The sequence below is a fragment of the Lepisma saccharinum genome, chromosome 26 (assembly GCF_977018435.1).
Source record: "Lepisma saccharinum chromosome 26, izLepSacc3.1, whole genome shotgun sequence".
Taxonomy (NCBI): Eukaryota; Metazoa; Arthropoda; class Insecta; order Zygentoma; family Lepismatidae; genus Lepisma; species Lepisma saccharinum.
Window position 1 is genome coordinate 53,244,402 of NC_139254.1, and position 21,373 is coordinate 53,265,774.

At 40.4% G+C, this 21,373-nt stretch overlaps 1 protein-coding gene and 4 non-coding genes across 5 annotated transcripts in view; 1 reads left to right on the forward strand and 4 right to left on the reverse strand.

Moving 5' to 3' along the window:
- Positions 1-3,310: 3,310 nt before the first annotated feature.
- slf (C-type lectin domain-containing protein slf) overlaps positions 3,311-21,373 on the forward strand; it is a 159,544-nt gene continuing 141,481 nt past the window's right edge. The window contains exon 1 of the mRNA XM_083112813.1: positions 3,311-3,371. The gene's annotated coding sequence lies outside the window, so the exon portion shown is untranslated. The remainder of the gene's footprint in view (positions 3,372-21,373) is intronic.
- TRNAV-UAC (transfer RNA valine (anticodon UAC)) lies at positions 9,752-9,824 on the reverse strand. Its single transcript has one exon. It is a non-coding gene; the product is annotated as a tRNA-Val (tRNA).
- Positions 10,308-10,380, reverse strand: TRNAV-AAC (transfer RNA valine (anticodon AAC)). The gene has a single exon. It is a non-coding gene; the product is annotated as a tRNA-Val (tRNA).
- TRNAV-UAC (transfer RNA valine (anticodon UAC)) lies at positions 11,978-12,050 on the reverse strand. Its single transcript has one exon. It is a non-coding gene; the product is annotated as a tRNA-Val (tRNA).
- Positions 12,534-12,606, reverse strand: TRNAV-AAC (transfer RNA valine (anticodon AAC)). Its single transcript has one exon. It is a non-coding gene; the product is annotated as a tRNA-Val (tRNA).

Consider the following 21,373-nt stretch of genomic DNA (forward strand, 5'->3'; position numbering starts at 1 on the left):
CCTTGCAGGGAAGCGAGTATTTCAGGATATTGATGTGTCTATTTTTATGTCGATGACTGTACAATTAACAGAGCAAAAGCACGTTAGTCAGTTTCTCCCGTTGAATTTCGAAGCCATGTTGTAATATTTAAATTTAATATTCAATACATTATCTCGTGTTTTGCAGTTGAAACAGTGTAGCTGAGATTATCAACAATTTGTGTATATTTGGGTAATAAAGCTGGTCACAATTTTTCTACTGGCTCTAATGCAGTTCGTGGACCTACAGTTTGCCACTTATTTTGCCACGTTTGGAATTCAGATTTGAAAATATAACAAATATAAACCAGGGCATCAAATATTTTTATCCACTGTTCCAATGAATGAGAGAGAGAGAGAGCCATTTCACATTTTTTTGGAAGAAGTTGTTGTAGCTTTGGAATGTGTTTACTGAGTGTTTGGCAGGGGGGGAGCTTGGACCTGTTGACCCACTTTAAATACGCCTATGCATATGATACTTATTAATGGTCAAATTTTTTACTATTGGAGCATTCCATGTGAAAGTGCCCCTAAACCTCAATTTTTAAAATTTGATTCGATTTGCTTAATTTTACTTCGCTTTTTGTGCCACTTTTGGCTAATTTGCGAAGATGGGGATGAGTAATGATATGATGAAATTGATGAATAGACATCACAAACGTACATGCCCAAGCCAGGATTCGAACCCGGGACCCCTGGCGTCGCAGCACGATGTGCTAACCACTCCGCCACGGGGCCGGCAATTTTTTTTTTTTTTTTATTTATTTTTTTTAAAATGACATTGAAATACTAAGTTATTCTGATCCCCTCCTACCGATAGGTGTCGAGGTTTTACAGAAAGCTTGCCATCTGTCACGATCCTCTGCCAACTTCCTTCCTTCACTCCACGAGATGTTCCTCCTGCTCAGGATATCCTTCATTCCCTCATTCCATGTCCTACGTGGTCTTCCTTTCGGTCTCTTCGCATCCAATCCTTCCATTCTTGCCTCCCTGTTTAGGTATTCGATGTTCAGGCATTCTGCCGAGGTGTCCAAACCATATGAGTTGTGCTTGCTCAACATCCTGATATATTGGGTTTTGTGTTTAATGTTATTCTGATTGTTTCATTTCTGATTTTATCCCTCCTGGTCTTTCCCACTGTTCTCCTCAAATATATCATTTCTACTGTTTGTAAGTTCTGTTTTTGTTTTTCATTAATTATCCAGGATTCACTTCCATATATCAATGTTCGTACATAAGTTGATTTGTACACAATCATTTTTGTTTTTTGGGTAATTTCCTTTTTCCATAAAAATCTCTTATTTATGACATAATATAATCTGTTGTATTATTTATTCTAGTGTTTAATTCTTCATCTATTTTTCCATTACTATTGATTGTAACACCTAGATACTTGAAACTTTGTACTTGTTCTAGTTCTGAATCTTCAAGGCTTATTATGCAAGGTTTTCTATTCTCCCTATTCGTAACACAGTTGTTATATCTTTGTTTATTTTCATATATTTCTTTGACATATTACCATTTATTATGAACAAGTAGAAGAAAGAGAAGAGGACTTAGAAAAACTCTGGAGTAAATGGAAAGGGGCATTAATATCTGCAGCTGAACAAGTTTCTGTAACATCTTGAGTAGGAAGCAAGAAAAAGATAACAAATTGGTGGAATCCAGAAATAGAAGGAGAGGTAAAAGAAAATAAAGAAAAATGGAAGAAATATCTCTCATTGGTACTCTGGAGGCATTTGAAGAATATAGAACGCAGAGAGATAACGTGAAGAAAGTGGTTCAAGAGGCAAAGAAAGAAATGTGAGAGCAATTTAGAAGAAATATGGAGCAAAAAGTTCTGAAGAACATGAGGAAACAAAAAGATTGCTCTTGAAAATTTATATATGATGAAAATAAGAAATTATTAACAAATTCTGAAGAAATAATGGAAAGAGTAAAAAAAAAGTACTTCTAAAAATTATTAAATGAAACTGAAAGAAGAAGCGTATGAAATGAAGAGGAGGAGGAGGAGAGAAGGCCTGAAGAACAAGATGTCTCAGATGTATAGCAAGAAGCAATTACATGAGAAGAGTTAAATAAAGCTATTGGTGGAATGAAACTAGGAAAGGCAGCTGGTCATGATGGCATTGCGCCAGAAATGATCAAGTATATGGGAAAGGAAGGAGAAGATCTGTTGCTCAGAATAATAAATGTGGCATGGAAGGAAAAGAAGATAGTGAAGGATTGGGAAATATCAATACTAATACCAATATATAAGAAAGGAGATAACAGGGAATGCGAAAATCACAGAGGTATTTCACTACTCGGTGTGCCTGGCAAAGTCTATTCAAGAATTTTGGAAAATAGATTAAGACAAGAAATAGAGGATAAATTAGAGGAGATACAGAGTGGATTCAGATCAGGTAGAGGTGTCCAAGATCACATATTTACAATAAATAAAATAATAGAGAAAGTTATAGAATACAATAGAGAATTATACCTATGTTTTATAGACTTGGAAAAGGCTTTCGATAGGGTGTCATGGCAAAGAAAAGGCAATGGAATACCCCTATTAAATTTGCCACCGGTTCGTATAGTAGGATACATAAAAAATACCAAACAAATTGTCAACCGCTTTTTTTTTACATTCACGTGCTTTTAAGGAGTGCAGGATGTCAACTGATTCGTTGTTGTTTTGGTTCATATTTGAACGTTCTGTTGCGAAAAGCAAAGTGAATGTACACAGCAATAGACAAATTGTCTCTAGTTATGCGTGGTTGCATGATTGGGTCAGCTTACTGTGCGGGGAGAGAATGCATTCTCATAATTTCTGAAGTTCACTCAGACTCTCTCATCATCACTATATACATATATAATGTATATTTGTATTATCATACGTACATATCATATATCATACAACTACTATACATCATGTATAATGATAACATATAACGTGTGCTACAAAGAGTTATCGACTATTAGATAAGTGTGCAATGGCTAAACGTTTCCAAAGATTAGCGAGACTTTCGTTTGGTTGCCCGATTTTCCTTTGTTTAGAAAACAAAATCTTCTACGTTTACTTCGAGGAAATTCCAATTGCGAGGTCGCAAAAATTCCGCAAGATATCTTCTTCTGTACATTTTTACAACTTTTTGCACGCTATAGGGGAAAAAATGTGCGCGTGAATGCACAATCCCTACATCCAGTTGGCTAACAGGTCACGAGATTCGTTTCAAGGAATCACGAAACACTGCAATAAATGTTTAACTCGAACTTCGGTAGTCAAAGAACACTTTGATCGGAGTTTGGTTGGCAAAACGTGCTCTGTCTCAAGTTTTTTCTTTGTCTCGTTCCTTTGTGTTATCCAGAACGTGAGTACAAGGCTCTTATTTTGTAGGTGTAAAATTCTAATTTATTTTTCAATTTCAAATGGCACCGTAATTATATATTTGAAAATTTCGCTAACTTCTCTCATAATTATTCCACCTACTTGTACAGAAAACTGGTCATTATTCGTATGTACAAAGTTAAAACACAAGCGTTAAATACCAGTCGGGTTATTCTCATAACTGAATATTAAAGAGTTATAAAACTAACTGGAAATGAATTTGTAATAAATAGGAAAACGTAGTCATGAAAACAATGACAACATTTACGGTATATATACTATCATGAAAGTAAAAATATTTCTAACAAATTGATCCTTTTTTTCCTTCACATGTAGTATCAACACAACTTGACTACAATTTCTGTATAAGTCTTATAATCTCTATAGAATTCATTCCTATTGTTGACTTTAATTACAAGTCAAATTAGATAGTTTTATTTTCATCGTGTTTGTATTTCACTTAAAACGGAATCAATAATGATGGCTATTTGCAAGCAAATGGTTGGTAGACTGGAATACATTTTACCAGACAAATTTATCATTAGTAGTTTCTAGAGGTGTGCGGGATCCCGAAAAGTCGGGACCGGGTTCGAGAAAATTCTTGGAAGTGGTTAATTCTCGATATTTTACGATGCGAATGATTGAATCAAAATCGGAACTGTTTAAAACTCACCTGGATCTAAAGGCAGAGGCAATCTGTCACCAGACTCAGAAGATGAACATGAAACATACTCCTCCTCGCAATAAGTTCCTACATTCGACACCTAGTTCACAGACGATCTACATTTAAGGTCACCGCCGTCACTGGTACGTAAGACTTGGACGATATCGCGAACACACTCCGTAACACCACCATCATCACCATCAACACTAACACTAAAACACTTGGCGTCAAGTGTATCTACATTATTTCCGTCTATCGTGGCGAAATTTGAAATGGGAACTGTATTTACAGGCAGCAATATTTTTTCTATGGTACCCTTCTGACATTTTAAAAACGACTCCTTTTTTCCCTTTCTTTAGCCTTTTGGAATCCAGATTCAAATTTACGAAATTTTCCCCATTCCATGGACATTTGTATAATAGAGATTCTAAACACCCGCACGCACTACTGTGTCTAACAAGAATGACTTGAAATTTGTTGACACTTCGGCGTGGTTGTAATATCTGGCAAAATCTGGAAACATTCGTTCCCTGCGAGGGTTTGAGAGGCAATAAAAATAAAGTGCTCATATCTCCAGATCTTTACTTCTATTTCATCTAGGGGGGTCAATATGTCAACCCAAGGTCTTTTGACCTGCACACCGTCTGCCTTGAGAGGCCTGTTTCTGAAGCCCCTTTTTGGAAATGGATGGAGTTGTAAAGTTCGACGTCAGAGGGAGAGAAGGCCGCGGAAGAAAACACAGTACACCCCTGATTGAAAAGTGAAATAACCTTGTGTAATTTTTGTTGTATTCGTGTGTTCCTTATAAATTATTTTTGTAGGATTCTCATTTCATATCTAAGTTTGAGACATAAACACTGTCGTCAAGTACAGTAAAATGCAATATTAAAGAAAAATGATATTGTTTTCCATGTTTCTTTCCGACAAGGAGTTTCGAAAAATTATTGAGAAGACAAATTTGACGTGGCAAATTCTAAATTTGCCGTTCATATCTTTACAAGCGCTATTTACAATCTGAGGTGCTTGGAATATCACCAAATAAGGGACAAAAGATTGACGCAATCCTGTGTTGCGAATCGCTTGCTTAAAAAATCGGGAAATTATTATACATTCAGAAAAGCAAAAATGAAAACACAATGAAAATGAATTCTTGTAAACTGAGGTTTGCTTAAATACCGCAGTCACTAAGAGTGACAAGGAAATTATTGATTGTGCCAGCAATGGGACTGTTCTCAAACTATATTTATGCCTACTTTTCTTATTTTACATCACTTTGCTGCCTCTTTAGTTAAATCGTAACGATGAGCATGAAGGGACACTCACAAAGGAACATCCAAGCCCACGTCAGGATTCGAGCGAATGCATATTGTGAGAATTAGATATTTGAATACTAGGAATTATAAAATGGGGTGACGTGAGTGAAGCAAAATATCTGAACTTATCTTTAATCTCGAAATTCTTCACATTAATGCTGCTACAAACAACTCCGTGGCGCAAGAGCCGCCTTAGGGGTACAGCCTACCAATCAGCTTTTCTTTGGGTGACCCGGGATGAGCGCATCGAATCCCATCGCCGCTATTTTCTGGCTTTCGAGGCTGGAGCCCGCTACTGCTTCTTTTTCTAGTAGCTCCTTAATTGTTCTTACGATGCTGGGTTGACACCGAAATTTTGAGAGCTCGTACTGGGAATCGAACCCGGGACCACTCGCTCCAAAATCTAGAACGCTAACCAGTAGACTTCGCGGGAACCCTGTTCACAGCAATAGGTACGCTTAAATTTCTTTCTTTAATATAAAATAACATTCTCTAAATTTCATCTAATCACCATTCATCATCGTCGCCACGATCAGGCCAGAAAACAGAGAAATGCATTTTTTTTATCCTTTGGGTGCCTATTTGTCTATTTGATTCAGAGTTTTTGCTGACTACAAATCCTACCCATTATTCTCGAAAACAAGAGCGTTACGTGTTTTGCACTAATAGAGTATTTATTAGAGATAGACACTCGGTAGATGGTTTCATCTTGCAGCTGCGGTTTCAAACACGAGAGGTAAATAGCCCAGCGGACCTTCAAGGCTTTGATGTCGACTCTTGTTTTCGTCTTTTCGCGGACCGGCACGCCCTCAAATTTGTTGGGCCTCAGTTTTCAGACAAATAACCATTTTATGATGCCTGTCCTCGGTCGAACATTATAATGCAGAAGGCCTTAGAAAGAGCGTTTCGCGGGCTAACAGCAGACGTCGCTCGCACACTATTGCCGATACTCTCGTGTCGTCTGCTCCTCAGCCGAACAAACAGGCCGAGGTAGCAAGAGGCAGAGGTCATTCACCCTTCCAGAAGGGTGCAGCGAGAGCTAGTTGTGGCAACCGGGCTCGCTCATTCGCGGACCTGATTGGTTCTCGCAGACACACCCCCATATTGTTGTCTGCTGTAAGCCCGCGAAGCCAACTTTATAGGCAGGAAATCAGGAAAAGTTGGAGTCACAAATAGGTCGTTGATCCTTGTCGGCGAATTTTTACTGGTGGCTTAACAAGAGGGGACATAGTTGTCCGTTACCATAAATACAACTTTGTTGTGACGCAATTTTTATTTTCACAACAATTATGTTTATCTTCCTTCTATTCGAGTGCAATCTCATTTGCACAAAATATGAGCAAATAACTGATTTGGAAGCGCGAGGCACTGTGCGGTGGCACTCGTCGCACACCCCTAACGGCGGCCCTGGATATATATATATACACGTATGTGTTTTGTTCATAACCGAACTGCTTTGTTGGCATTTTGTTTCCAATCTACAACATTGAATCACCGAAAACAAAGTGAATGAAGATGACAGTGGACAATCTGACTGGTAATATTTACGCATTCCGCTCTACATTCTGTGCATTCAGGATGTTCCGCATGAGTAATAGGATACGGTGACAAGGCGAGACAAGGTGTGTGTGCGTGTGTATGTGGGGGGAGGGGGTATGTGTCTGTCACGTTCTCGTTATCTTTCCATTTCTAATCCCGTCTACTGAGTGGAAACGAATTAGTTATCCGTTCTACTCTGGAACGACGTTGAATAACACATACGTGTATGTTTTAGTTACAAATAACCAGTCACCAATCACATTGAATATTTCTGTAATAAAATAAATTTGATTCAAGAGGAATTTCAAAATGTCTTTTCCATGTCCAACAGTAAGCGATTATTGGACTAGGCTATTAAAAATAATAAAGACCAACGCGTCACAAAAGTAACAGAGTTAATGATCAGTGGAATTTGTGGGATTTTCAATATATACAGAAGACTTTCTATATATATATATATAAGGTATATAAAAACTTGTGCTCACCAGGGATCGAACCTGGGCGCTACTTAGGTTCTTAGGATAATGATTCTTAGCTTCAGGAGAATCTTAATTTTCGGAACTTATGACTAGCTACATAATTTTAAAGGTTGACTAAACATGCTTTTCCTATCGATTTACACGAGAAACTCTTACCTTCGGTGAACATAAACTACAATAGCCATTCCATCACACTCCAATGAAAGCTTTTAAATATAAAATAATATAACCAGTGGCGCTACAGCCCTTGAAAGGCCTTGGCCTATCTCCTGACTGCCAGCCTCCCTCCCACAATCCTACCTAGAGGTGTGGAGATCTTCAACCGGTAATGGGGTGACGTGGGTTCAGCACGTCGAAACCTCAGCTGTTATAGGATATTTCCCAGACCGAGTTACGCTACTCACTCGTAGCTCCCCAATGTCCTCACGATGGTGGGTTGCCACCGGTCCTATACATAGGCTGAAAACCCAAAGACTGAACCTAGACGGACTCGAACCCATGCCGTCCCGCAGTTGGAGAATGTAAAGCTTAAGGTAACCAAATTACGAACTAATTATTTGAGGGAAAAACGAGATTGTCGCCGCCACCGGAAAGAAAATTGGCAATGAACAGCCCCATTAACATAAATTTGCTTTCAAAAGTAACAATATTAACGTACTGTACGATTCGTCGGATTTCCTCAATACGGAGGCGTTGAATAAGAAACAGATGAAATAAATAAATTATTGTGGCAACTGGGAATCGAAACTTTGACCATTCGTGTGTAAAGCTGACGAGATAGCCACTATTTCTCTTTTACGATAAAAGGAAACTTGTAAACGGTACTTTCCCCCTCCATTCTGTTTCTCTCTTTTCATATATGTCAGTTTTACTCAATTTTCAATTTTTCAGAAACATTCATGTATTTTCCGGAAATCGAACCGGAAATCATGGCGATGTAACACGCTGTACTAACCACTCCACCATGGAGGTCGGCAACGTACTGTTCAATTCTCTGATTATCTTCATATACGGAGGCGTTGAATGCTCAACAAACAACGAACCTGAGACCTTTCCCGTGTTAGGTGGAAGTGATAACCACTAAACTATGAGCACTGCTTCTACAGTGGATTTGCGTACTGGCATTAATAATCATTGGTCTGTGGTGTACGGATACACGGGAAGGGTAATATGAGCGAACTACGAACTACCAGGCTTTTGGATATATTATTGTGTCGAACATTTCTGAAGACTCAAATGTTATGTTTTTATCACCAAGTTTAACAGGTTCAAGAATACTTTTCAAGTTTGATTTAAACCAACTTATGATTATGATATGCTAAGCGGCTCTGACACTACAGTTTAAAATTTCGGCTCAAGCCACTGTGCAATACTTCTCAATAGGGTATCAAATCCTAAACCACTCGAGAGAATAGGTTTTTCTCTTCTTATTTATCCACTTTACTTCTCGTCTTATCCATTAGTTTACCGTGGCAATGGGAGGAATTATGGTAAAGTCTTACAAAATAGCTATTTGTGTGCGACGATTCCCTATTTTTGCAAGGAAGAAACGAAAATCTCTAGAACACGTTAAGTGAGCTTGGTCTCTTCTTACGAAACTACATGTTATTTAAAGAAAACAACAGTTCGAGAGCAGGTTTGAATTGTTTCTTGTTGAGGAAAGGTACTGTATGGCATAAAATTGTTTACAGATGACGTTGTTTAAAACAGCAGTTTCACTGTCCGTACTCTTGCTCCCCCTCCCCTTTCTCGTTCAAGGCTGACACCAAACCACTCGATGATATTTTTTGCCCCTGTTGTGTTCGGAACTTGGTGAGAAAGCTACTTTCCTTTTCTAAAAGAAAACCCTCAATTTGCAATGACGTATGGGTTTCTTCTTTTCCTTCACATAGTCTCGAATGGAACGGGATTGTAACACTACATTCCGACGGATGTCTGGCGATTGAAACACACGAAATGCTGTGCGAATGAAGTCCCTAATGTTGGAAGTCAGAAGAGCCTTCTCTCGAGCTGCTCATCAGTTCCGTGGCAAACATGGCCAAAGCTAACTAACACTATTCGACTAGTGCGAACGAGGTGATGCGTTTGGTTTTTGAAGGATAGGAGTTCAACGAATAAATACAATTAAAACTATTGCATTCCAGGTTTATTAAGGTTTGCATGCCGAAATGTGCGAATAAGCATAAGCCGTTAATGTACCGACTGAAACTTGACACTTCCAGTTGTAACTTGGGGGCTGCCAATGCCACGAGCTGAAGCGTTACATTTACCGTAAATTTGAGTGTGAAAGTAACAGCATTAACGTACTGTGCGATTCGTCTGATTTTCCTAATTCACGGACGCTTTCAAAAAGAGACAAATAAAACCACGTGCTCACCAGGGATCGAACCTGGGACCTTCCGCGTGTAAAGCGGATGTGATAACCACTACACCATGAGCACCGATTTAGTATTAACTTTCTCAGTGTAATCAGCAGTCTGTAGTGAAAGCTGCGACCAGAGCTCCAGGCTGAAGCATTCGTTCCGCTCGTTCTAACTTCCCCTCCCCCCTCGCCATCCTCTGACAATTATTTCATCTCAAAGTCGGGCCGCATTTACAAAACGCGAAATCCTTGGCAAACTTTATTCGCAGAGCCTTTATATTTGGAAAGTGAAACTATAGACACTTGGTAACATTTTCTCCTAATTGAAGCTTTGCTTCGGTGCTCCGAAGGTTTGAAAAATACATTTTATCATGTTTTTATGCAACGAACCAAAACATATTCACTGTTACTCTTAAAGTTATTATTCTCCTCAGATAACAAGGAGTAAAATTCCATTAAATTTGAAAGATAACAGTCTTAAGGTTGTACGTGATTCGTCAGTTTTTGCTTCACATAGCATACTGACTTGTTGGATAATGGGGAGATTAGATAAATAAAAACCTGTGCTCACCAGGGATCGAACCTGGGACCTTCCGCGTGTTAGGCGGATGTGATAACCACTACACCATGAGCACCTCTTCTGGTGTGATTTTCGCACATTAACAGTCAATAGGAGCCAGCGGATCCACAGGTGGTGCTAGCTATAAGGGCCATCGCTCCTCCCAACTGACACGTTTTTGGCGATATCATTATGCCTAATGTTTTTGAAGAATCAAATGTTTTCGTCAAGTTTAGCAGGCTCAAGAATAGTTTTTCATGTCTGATTTGTACCCACTTATGATTATAACATGCCCTCCTCCGTGGCCGTACGCTGTTCTTTGGACTCCGATTGCGGCACGGCATGCGTTCGAGTCCGCCTGGATTCAGTCTCTGGGATTCGGCGTGTGTATTTGACCGGCGGTTACCCACCATCATAAGGAAATTGGTGAGCTACGAGTGAGTATCGTAACCCGGTCATGAAAGTCTCCTATTACGGCTCTGGGGTTTCGACGTGCTGACCCCACGTCATCCTATTACCGGTTGAATAATTTCACACCTCTAGGTGGGATCGTAAGAGAGAGGCTGGTAGTAGGAAGATAGGCCAAGGCACTTAGCACGGGTCAATAATATGATTATGATATGCTAAGCGGAACTGGAACTGCAGTTTAAAATTTCGGCTCAAGCCACTGTGCAATACTTTTCAATAGGGTATCAAATCCTAAACCGCTCGAGAGAATAGGTTTTTCTCTTCTTATTTATCCACTTTACTTCTCGTCTTATCCTTTAGTTTACCGTGGCAATGGGAGGAATTATGGTAAAGTCTTACAAAATAGCTATTTGTGTGCGACGATTCCCTATTTTTGCAAGGAAGAAACGAAAATCTCTAGAACACGTTAAGTGAGCTTGGTCTCTTCTTACGAAACTACATGTTATTTAAAGAAAACAACAGTTCGAGAGCAGGTTTGAATTGTTTCTTGTTGAGGTAAGGTACTGTATGGCATAAAATTGTTTACAGATGACGTTGTTTAAAACAACAGTTTCACTGTCCGTACTCTTGCTCCCCCTCCCCTTTCTCGTTCAAGGCTGACACCAAACCACTCGATGATATTTTTTGCCCCTGTTGTGTTCGGAACTTGGTGAGAAAGCTACTTTCCTTTTCTAAAAGAAAACCCTCAATTTGCAATGACGTATGGGTTTCTTCTTTTCCGTCACATAGTCTCGAATGGAACGGGATTGTAACACTACATTCCGACGGATGTCTGGCGATTGAAACACACGAAATGCTGTGCGAATGAAGTCCCTAATGTTGGAAGTCAGAAGAGCCTTCTCGCGAGCTGCTCGTCAGTTCCGTGGCAAACATGGCCAAAGCTAACTAACACTATTCGACTTGTGCGAACGAGGTGATGCGTTTGGTTTTTGAAGGATAGGAGTTCAACGAATAAATACAATTAAAACTATTGCATTCCAGGTTTATTAAGGTTTGAATGCCGAAATGTGCGAATAAGCATAAGCCGTTAATGTACCGACTGAAACTTGACACTTCCAGTTGTAACTTGGGGGCTGCCAATGCCACGAACTGAAGCGTTACATTTACCGTAAATTTGAGTGTGAAAGTAACAGCATTAACGTACTGTGCGATTCGTCTGATTTTCCTAATTCACGGACGCTTTCAAAAAGAGACAAATAAAACCACGTGCTCACCAGGGATCGAACCTGGGACCTTCCGCGTGTAAAGCGGATGTGATAACCACTACACCATGAGCACCGATTTAGTATTAACTTTCTCAGTGTAATCAGCAGTCTGTAGTGAAAGCTGCGACCAGAGCTCCAGGCTGAAGCATTCGTTCCGCTCGTTCTAACTTCCCCTCCCCCCTCGCCATCCTCTGACAATTATTTCATCTCAAAGTCGGGCCGCATTTACAAAACGCGAAATCCTTGGCAAACTTTATTCGCAGAGCCTTTATATTTGGAAAGTGAAACTATAGACAGTTGGTAACATTTTCTCCTAATTGAAGCTTTGCTTCGGTGCTCCGAAGGTTTGAAAAATACATTTTATCATGTTTTTATGCAACGAACCAAAACATATTCACTGTTACTCTTAAAGTTATTATTCTCCTCAGATAACAAGGAGTAAAATTCCATTAAATTTGAAAGATAACAGTCTTAAGGTTGTACGTGATTCGTCAGTTTTTGCTTCACATAGCACACTGACTTGTTGGATAATGGGGAGATTAGATAAATAGAAACCTGTGCTCACCAGGGATCGAACCTGGGACCTTCCGCGTGTTAGGCGGATGTGATAACCACTACACCATGAGCACCTCTTCTGGTGTGATTTTCGCACATTAACAGTGTAACGGTATATTTTGTGCTTTTAAGCTGATTCTCAGCAACATACACAATATACACAACCATACATTTTTGAATCCTTGTCCCGAGGTTCAAAACTTGCAGTACCCGAAGTTCTGTGGATGCTAGTTTAGGCAATAGACACGTACCTCTTCAAATTACAACTTAACGCCCATTTCCTTTTAGATATATATAGGTTTATTCATATTATAGTTACAGAAGTTAATTCTTGGCCGTTATTCGCAAAATTACATTCCGGTGTACCCTGTCCCCCTTCCCGAAGAGAGTGTGTAGACTCGCGTAGCCACTGGCTCCACGAGTAGAAAAAAAATATAACCTTCAGTACCAAAAAAGGTGGCTGAAGGTATGTGTGTTGTGTACCCGGTTTCCCACATGAAATGAACTATTGGAATAATGTGAAGAGAGCAAGTGTGTGTATTAAAAGAAAGAAAGTTAACGTCCCCGCCGTCGGTTCACATAGTAAGGAAAGAAAGCTCGCCCAGCCGCTCCCCTTAGAGAAAAAGATACCTCTTACATTGCTGTACTCCGCCAAATATCTGAGGCCGACTGCTCCCCTGCCCTTCCTATCTATAGGCCCCGCTAATGACCTAAACCGTTACTGGAAACTTACCGCTCCCCCAACGGCCAAGAACCCAAACGTACAGGAATACATACACATAAACAATTTATAACATAAAAAGGATCCAGTAATGATCGCATCATTACATAGTCCCCCCTTCCTGAAGAGAGAAAAATCAAAGTTCTGTAACTCAGAAAAATAATAATAATATACACAAAGCACTTGTCCGCAGTTTCTGTTCACTACAAACACACTTTCAATAGAAGATCACACGACACTGACAGTCAATGTTCACTCTAATTTTGTCCATAAGTGTACTTCGAGATCCGCGTTCTTCCCTCAGAACTGGAGCTGGTTAACCCACGTCGATTCTTACCCACTCAGCATCTCTTCCATCCTTCCTCCTGGACCAATGAGAGACAGTCTCCTGGAAATCCATCCAAGTCACCAAGGCTGCTGGTTCAACTACCGGCAACGCCACTGCTCTGCGCTCCTGCCCAGATTGGAAGTCACCGCTTCGACCGGTTTCCACATGAATGGATCGAACTGGCTCTACATCTGAAGATGTCACTGCTATGCTCAGCGCTAGAACTGCGTTCACTCGCCACCGAACTGCGACTTCTCGACGAAATTACACGGTAAAAGAATACGCACTAACTTTGCGTTACTTTCGCAATGAAATTGACTGCGGAACGACACTTTTGTATGAGTACTGTATGAGTTATGAGGTATGTGATAGAGAAAATAAGTGAAAGATAGAATAAAGAAAAGATAGATAAGTCCCTATGTACAATATTTACAAAAAATCCCCATTTGAAATTAGACTAGAATCTGTTTCTCAGCTTGTAACGCATCCGGGATATATCTTCGTCTTGCTCCTCCTGCAGAAGTTACGTGCGCTCTCTCTGCTGAATTGGATTCGGCTACTTTCCTTGCAAAGTCAAGGTGGCGAAGAATAAGGCTTCAACTGGTCACCGTTGGCTCTCAATATTCTTCCGTCCCCGCTGTGTTTCATTTTGAAAGTATTTGCCGAAGTTTGCTCCACAATTGCGTGTGTTCCAGAGGACTTCCCCGAGAATTTACTGGTTACTCTGCGGGCCTTACCAGAGATAGGATGTTCCTTAAGCCAAGCTTTATCCCCCATCTGAAACGTGCATTTGCGGCGTTTCCTATCACAAGCTTTCTTCTTGGCTTCTTCCATCCTGAATTTCGTTTCCTCCTTACTTGACATGAAATCTTGCTTATTCCTGTCATCTTTTAATACGCAGCATGGCTGGCACGACTTACAATACTGGATAACGTCTTTAGTTAGGCCTATCCAAGTGTATTGTTCCCTAACCTTCGCTAACGTTTTCAATCTCCCAGGATGACAAGCGAATGCATTATCATGCAACGACACGAGAATTTGCGAACGTAGAGAAGTAGGTGCCCATATTTTCCCTTTTCCCTTCTCTTTGTACTTTTCCGTAGGCAAATTTCTCCTAAGAATTCCCTCGTTGTCGAAATACGAAGATTTGGCCTGGGTCTTCACCTTTTCCTTGTACTTCTTCGTTCCTTCCACCTCCTCATTCCTTGTAACCCTCGCTACGTCAGCAAGAAACTTGTCTTTCATTTGCTCGGAAATGAGGGAGGCTGTGTCCAGAAGCCTACGTGGCTCCTCAGAATTGTATTCTTCATTTCCCTCAGTGGCAGAGAATGACAACAATGAAGAATCTTCCATTTCTTTACTTTCAGAGAGACGAACCATGGGCAGTTTTGTGTTCCGAAGCAAATTTTCCCTCTGTTTCTTCCTCATTTGCTTCGCACTTTCTGCAGTACACAAACCGCTGAAATCTGCAACTGATTTCTGCACAGTGTCAGTCGAACATTCGACACGGTCAATCATGTCCTCAGTTTCGGGGTGTGGTTTGCAATTTCCCATCGTCGCGGTTGCTTCAGTAACAGTTTCATTTCTTTCCATCGTCGCAGTCATCGTCGCGGTTAGCCCAGCTTCAGCTTCCACAGTCGACGTTCTCCCCTGCTGCGAGAACGGAAGCCTCTTTCCCACTTCCCTCTTCTCCGCAGAAAATAAATGAATGACGTTACTGTTCTCAAAACTGTAGCCTCCCTGCTTCAAATGTAGCGATATGCCGGCCTTCCTTATGAACCCACGACCTGCGATAAATCCCGTGAAACAATTGCGCAGAACGACGAATTTATGCTTAAATTTCATCCCATTCAAATGTACAGTAAGATACATTTCCCCACATGATTGTACAGAGCCTACTGCCAAAGAAATATTAATACATTTATTGTTAATCTTATTTCCTTGTTTTTTCAGTTCTCTTGCGATCTCAACAGACGCACCGGAATCCAAATATAGCGAGAAGTCCTTTCCCTCAACCTTACAGGTGACTAACGGTTTTTTGTCGCCAGAAGTGAAATTTCTGCAGTTGCGTATTTCCCTATTCCTCCCTCTGTTTTGCTTTCCTTCTACGTGTGCAAGAACCGGAGTTATCTGTTCTGGTCTAACGGTATCTTCAGAGACGGCACAGGTGGCGCCCTTCTGCTGACCATCATACCCTCTTCTCCTCGCCGGTTCTTCTGCTCTCGACGGGGTTCCAATATTCCCGGAAAGGCTCAAGCGGTTGAAAAGACCCGGATTTATGGCACTCATTGATACTTCTGTTCCCACGCGGCCGAAAGTGTTCATTGTCCTCGTGGCTGCTAATTGCCTTGTGCCACTCGCTGAAGTCGGCATGGCAGACAGATGCGGCGAACTGTTGTCCCTCAGTTCTGGACAATAGTACAGGGCTTCTGAATACAATCTCTTTTGAATGTCCATAGCGCGGATCTCCAGATCTTTCAAGGTTGCAAAGGTTCTATCGTACAGATGCGTTCTGAATTTAGGGTGGGAAAATTTCAAAACATGCTGGATAATCTCGTCTTCTGTCCCCCGTTTCTCCCTCATTGCGAAAAGCTTCCTGGTGTGTCGAATAAATGCAAGAAGAGACTGGTCTGGTGACTGGTAATTGTTCTGAATGATCCTTGCTATTTCCGAATCATAATCGACACTAAAGTATTCTTCCAAGAACGCCTTCTCAAATTCCCTAAAAGTGCCAAACGGTCTCGAAAATCTGAACCAATCTGCAGCGATATCCTTCAACGAAAGCGGCAAGATTCTATCTAAGAGAAAAGTATCCCCAATTTCCATGATTTCCTGATAATTGCGTAATTCGTACAAATAATCGTGTGGACTTACATCGCCGACGTTTCCCTTAAAGATCGGAATGTTAATGTTGCTTTTTTCCAAGATTTTGCTCATTTTTTCCTCGCCGGTCCTTATCGAAGTTCCTTGTGTAACATTTAGAGAAAGTCTCTGAAGTTCCCCCACAATATCTTCCTCAGGCCTTCCTTCCAAGTTCGCATTACCTAGCAACTTGCTAATGAGCTCTCTGTCTATTTGAAATGCCATTTTGTCTTCTATGATTTTCTTTCCAATTCGCAATAACATATGCCTTCAGTACTTCTCACAAAAAAATATCCCGACTCTGAGCCCCCAGTATGTAACGGTATATTTTGTGCTTTTAAGCTGATTCTCAGCAACATACAAAATATACACAACCATACATTTTTGAATCCTTGTCCCGAGGTTCAAAACTTGCAGTACCTGAAGTTCTGTGGATGCTAGTTTAGGCAATAGACACGTACCTCTTCAAATTACAACTTAACGCCCATTTCCTTTTAGATATATATAGGTTTATTCATATTATAGTTACAGAAGTTAATTCTTGGCCGTTATTCGCAAAATTACATTCCGGTGTACCCTGTCCCCCTTCCCGAAGAGAGTGTGTAGACTCGCGTAGCCACTGGCTCCACGAGTAGAAAAAAAATATAACCTTCAGTACCAAAAAAGGTGGCTGAAGGTATGTGTGTTGTGTACCCGGTTTCCCACATGAAATGAACTATTGGAATAATGTGAAGAGAGCAAGTGTGTGTATTAAAAGAAAGAAAGTTAACGTCCCCGCCGTCGGTTCACATAGTAAGGAAAGAAAGCTCGCCCAGCCGCTCCCCTTAGAGAAAAAGATACCTCTTACATTGCTGTACTCCGCCAAATATCTGAGGCCGACTGCTCCCCTGCCCTTCCTATTTATAGGCCCCGCTAATGACCTAAACCGTTACTGGAAACTTACCGCTCCCCCAACGGCCAAGAACCCAAACGTACAGGAATACATAGACATAAACAATTTATAACATAAAAAGGATCCAGTAATGATCGCATCCAGGGGGTGCTATTCCGGCTTCCCACGCTTCGGCGGCACGTGAAGGTCTTCTGCTAGAGTGACGTCAAAAAGGGGATCTCTCAGTTGCGGGCCGCTTAATAACATGTAAAATCATACAAGTTTATCGCCTCATAGAGGCGATTATAACTCTTGGGAAGCAATGTTTATAACATGTAGTTCTTCTTCACTGCTTTCCCGTACCTTCTCAAGTTAACTGAGGATGGCAAACGAACAAATTCATGCTGAATTCAGCAAAAAGGGAATCAATGTCTTTGGTTCTTTAACACTATTTGTCTACACTTCTACACGCAGCAATAAAGTTGGTTGGTTGGTTGATTGTTTGATTTGGTGTTTTAAGTCCACTTTATGCACAGTAAGGCTAGTCGGGACTGGACCTACATGTTAAAGTGGAATCCGAACCACGATGTGCCTTCTCCGGGTATCGACCCCGGGACCCCTTGATTACGAGACACAGCAATGAAGTTAAAAAATTATTAGATGAGAGGCTCATCTTGAGACGAGCACAATAGAGAACACCCGAAAAATCGTAAAGTGAAACAATTTGAAATGCCTGTGTGTGCTTGAGTGGGGTGGGGGTAGAGTCTCGTGCGCATATTTTCATGCAAATAGTTTACTAACTTAATTAATTATAGCGTGGACATAACTGCAACAGGATCGAGAGAGTAAGATTGAACGGAAAGGATTAAGTAAGTCCCTCTACATGTATATAACGGGTCTCCATGACAGCATAACGCTTTAGGAAGCCAGAGGCCCCAGTTTGAACCATAGTAAGGCATATAGCAATGTTTGTCTCATTCTCCACTCAATAGTTCATCATTTATCCTCATAGTAGCGATCAACCCAGTAGAAATTCGTCTCTAAATGAAGGACACATATTGATTTATTATTATTTCGTTTATCTGCTACATCTGGCTAATCGCGAAGATGAGGATGAATCGTGATAAGATGAGGCGGATGAAGGGACAATCATAAACATGTAAGGACAACACAATACGAGCCCCACCGAGGATTATAATGGCCACGAGTCCAGACGCCAGAGCCTCGCTAGTCACTAGTATGTAAAATGCAGTGGTATGAGTCCTGTCGAGTTGCATCCACGGGAAGCTCCAAAACTTCGGTGTTGTGTGCGTGTGAATAAAACTATTATTATTATGAAGTTACAGTTACGCAATAATAAACGTCTAAGCCGTATGAATGCAAATATTGCCATCAGTTTCAATAATACGAATGTCTATAACAGTATCCTTCTTATTTAATTTTTATTTAACACGTAGTTTTTTTTTTTTGATACGGAAGAAACATGCATCAAATTATGTCAATATATTGTACATATATTCAGTTAGTGTAGTATTTTAAAAATTTCCAGCAGTAGAATTTCAGCAACTTCTTTGCAGGGGAGCTTATTGTTGACAAGAATTAATTGAAGTTACTGCTGCATTACATAATAAGTACGAGTATATTGCAAAATCATAGACAAAATGCAGTGGGTGGAGGATGTCTATGCAATTTATCCTAGTGGGGGAATTTTCTTTAAGAGGATTTTATTAACTAGAGAGATAGCATTCCAAAACCTTTCCCTCTTTGAGCACTGCTGCCTCTCCTGTGAAAAAATCTTGCGGTCGTCCTTGTCAAATTGCGTCATTACGAGGCAAATATTTTTTTATTATTTTTGGGTTGCTTTCCTGTAACTTTTACCTAATTGGAAGGCGAGGATGAGTAACGAATAGATGAAATTGATGGACACCCGCAAAGGGACACAATGTCCAGGCGGGACTCGAGCCTTAAACCTTCGCTGGATAGCGAGATCGTTACTGAACCAATTAACGTTCTCATCTATTTCTATTTTGAGGGCCTCCCGAATGGCATTGTGTTGGCGTCATCGCCTTATAATCGAGGGATCCCGGGTTCGGTACCCGGTGGAAGCACGTTGTGGTTCGGATCCCACTTGAAACTGTAGGTACAATTAGCCTCAATGTACATAAACTGGACTTAAAACGCCAATTCAATCAATCTGTTTTATTATTTCACGTCGCTTTTTGACATATAGAGCAAACTAGGGCAATGAAATGAAAATGAAAGATGAAATAGATAAGACACACAATGATACTCAACCATGCCTCAACCAGGGTTCGCTTCTGAGTTCATAGAGCGTTACGCTAGCGATTTCTCCAGGTAAGGGATATACGATAGACGATTTACGTACACCGAGGGGGTTCATACCTGCAGTTGGGAACATTCAAATGGAAAGTAATTTCTTCCAGTTTCCGAAAGCGACATGGCTTTCATTGTTCGTTATAAGCCAACTTCGAGGCACAGATTTCTCCCAGATGTCAGAAAAATCTGCAGGTCCAGTTGTAGCGATAAGGTATTCGTTTACAGAAGAGCTTGTGCTGTTTGTCTTGAATATTAAAGCGAGTAATTTTAGGTCGTATTACTTTTATTCGGTGTCTGTACCATGAATAAGCGTGCCAAAGGTAAACATTCTTGTGCTGTTGCAGAGTGTACCAATTGGGGCTTTAAGGAATCTGGCACCACATCTATTTCTATTTTGAGGACCTCCCCGATGGCGTAGTGGTGGCGTCATCGCCTTATAATCGAGGGATTCCGGTTCGGTACCCGGTGGAGGCACGTAGTGGTTCGGATATGGAAAAAGTTATTCGGTTTGAGATTGTGTTTGCATCCTTCCATGGGTCAACTGTTTCCAAGCAACATAAAGTTATGAACACTCTAAACACAGTACTTCAGTCAAAATTTCCTGAAGTTAACGAAAATATTATTTCCCTATATGTCAGAACAAGAACTTTTATTAGAATTCGACATTTGAATAAACTAATGAAACTCAAGTCCATGGAAGCAAGTGCAGCGAGAAAAAGACAACAGTGGGTAGCATCGTCTTCAAAATCATAGGTCTCGAGGAAGGGTAAGTTGTAATGAATTTTTATTCTTACTGATATTTATTTCCGCCTCGGCCTCCACCGTATAGTGATTAACAAATCACATTGCTAAACCAAGACGTAGGCCAGGCCTATTGTTCATGTATTTGTTATTTGACGTCGCTTTTTTACTACTTTTGGTTAATCGCGGCGATGAGTGTTGATCACATGAAATTGATGAAAGGGCAGACACAAACAACATCAATGCCCACGACGTGACTCCAAGTCGGGAACTTCAGTGATGGGATTCAAAGTCGAACACGCGGTTGACCAGATTCGCCATCGAGCTGGCACGAGTTTCCTTCAATTTATTAAGGGATTACGCTTTCCCACGACATTGCATTTTATCTATTTATTATTTATTTATTAAGTTCTAAAAAACATATTTTGATGTTACGGTTTTTTAAACACAAATCAGTTTAGGTAGAATATTTCTGCAATTTTACCATAGTGTAAACTTTAATGTAAGCGAAAGCATGTGTGCATCACTAGTTAAAGATTTTCACATATACAAAAAAAAAAAAAAAAAAAAAATCCAAAACCCATTTCCACCTCACTCAAGGATTATGTTAATTCAATTCAAATTGTACGCGGGTTCAGTGCCATGAATCTAACCTTTACTGAACAGAATGAGATTGGTTCATGGAATGTATCGCCGAAAATCAATTTCGCTGATATCCCGTTGTCGCTGTTCTATTTTCATTACATACGAGCTCCAATTACCATTTTAATCCTTCGTTTTAAAAGTTATTCAAACACAAAAATAGTTATTGGGGGTCATTTTAAAGTTTTTTTTTTACTTCATGACTGTCTTCATTTGATTTTTTGATTTTCTAAGAATTTCGGCGGGCTGCAGCCCCTTAACCCCCCCCCTGCGTACGCCAGTGATTGCCACACTCATCTAGCCTACTCTCCCATCAAATTTATCATTTCATCGTTCGTT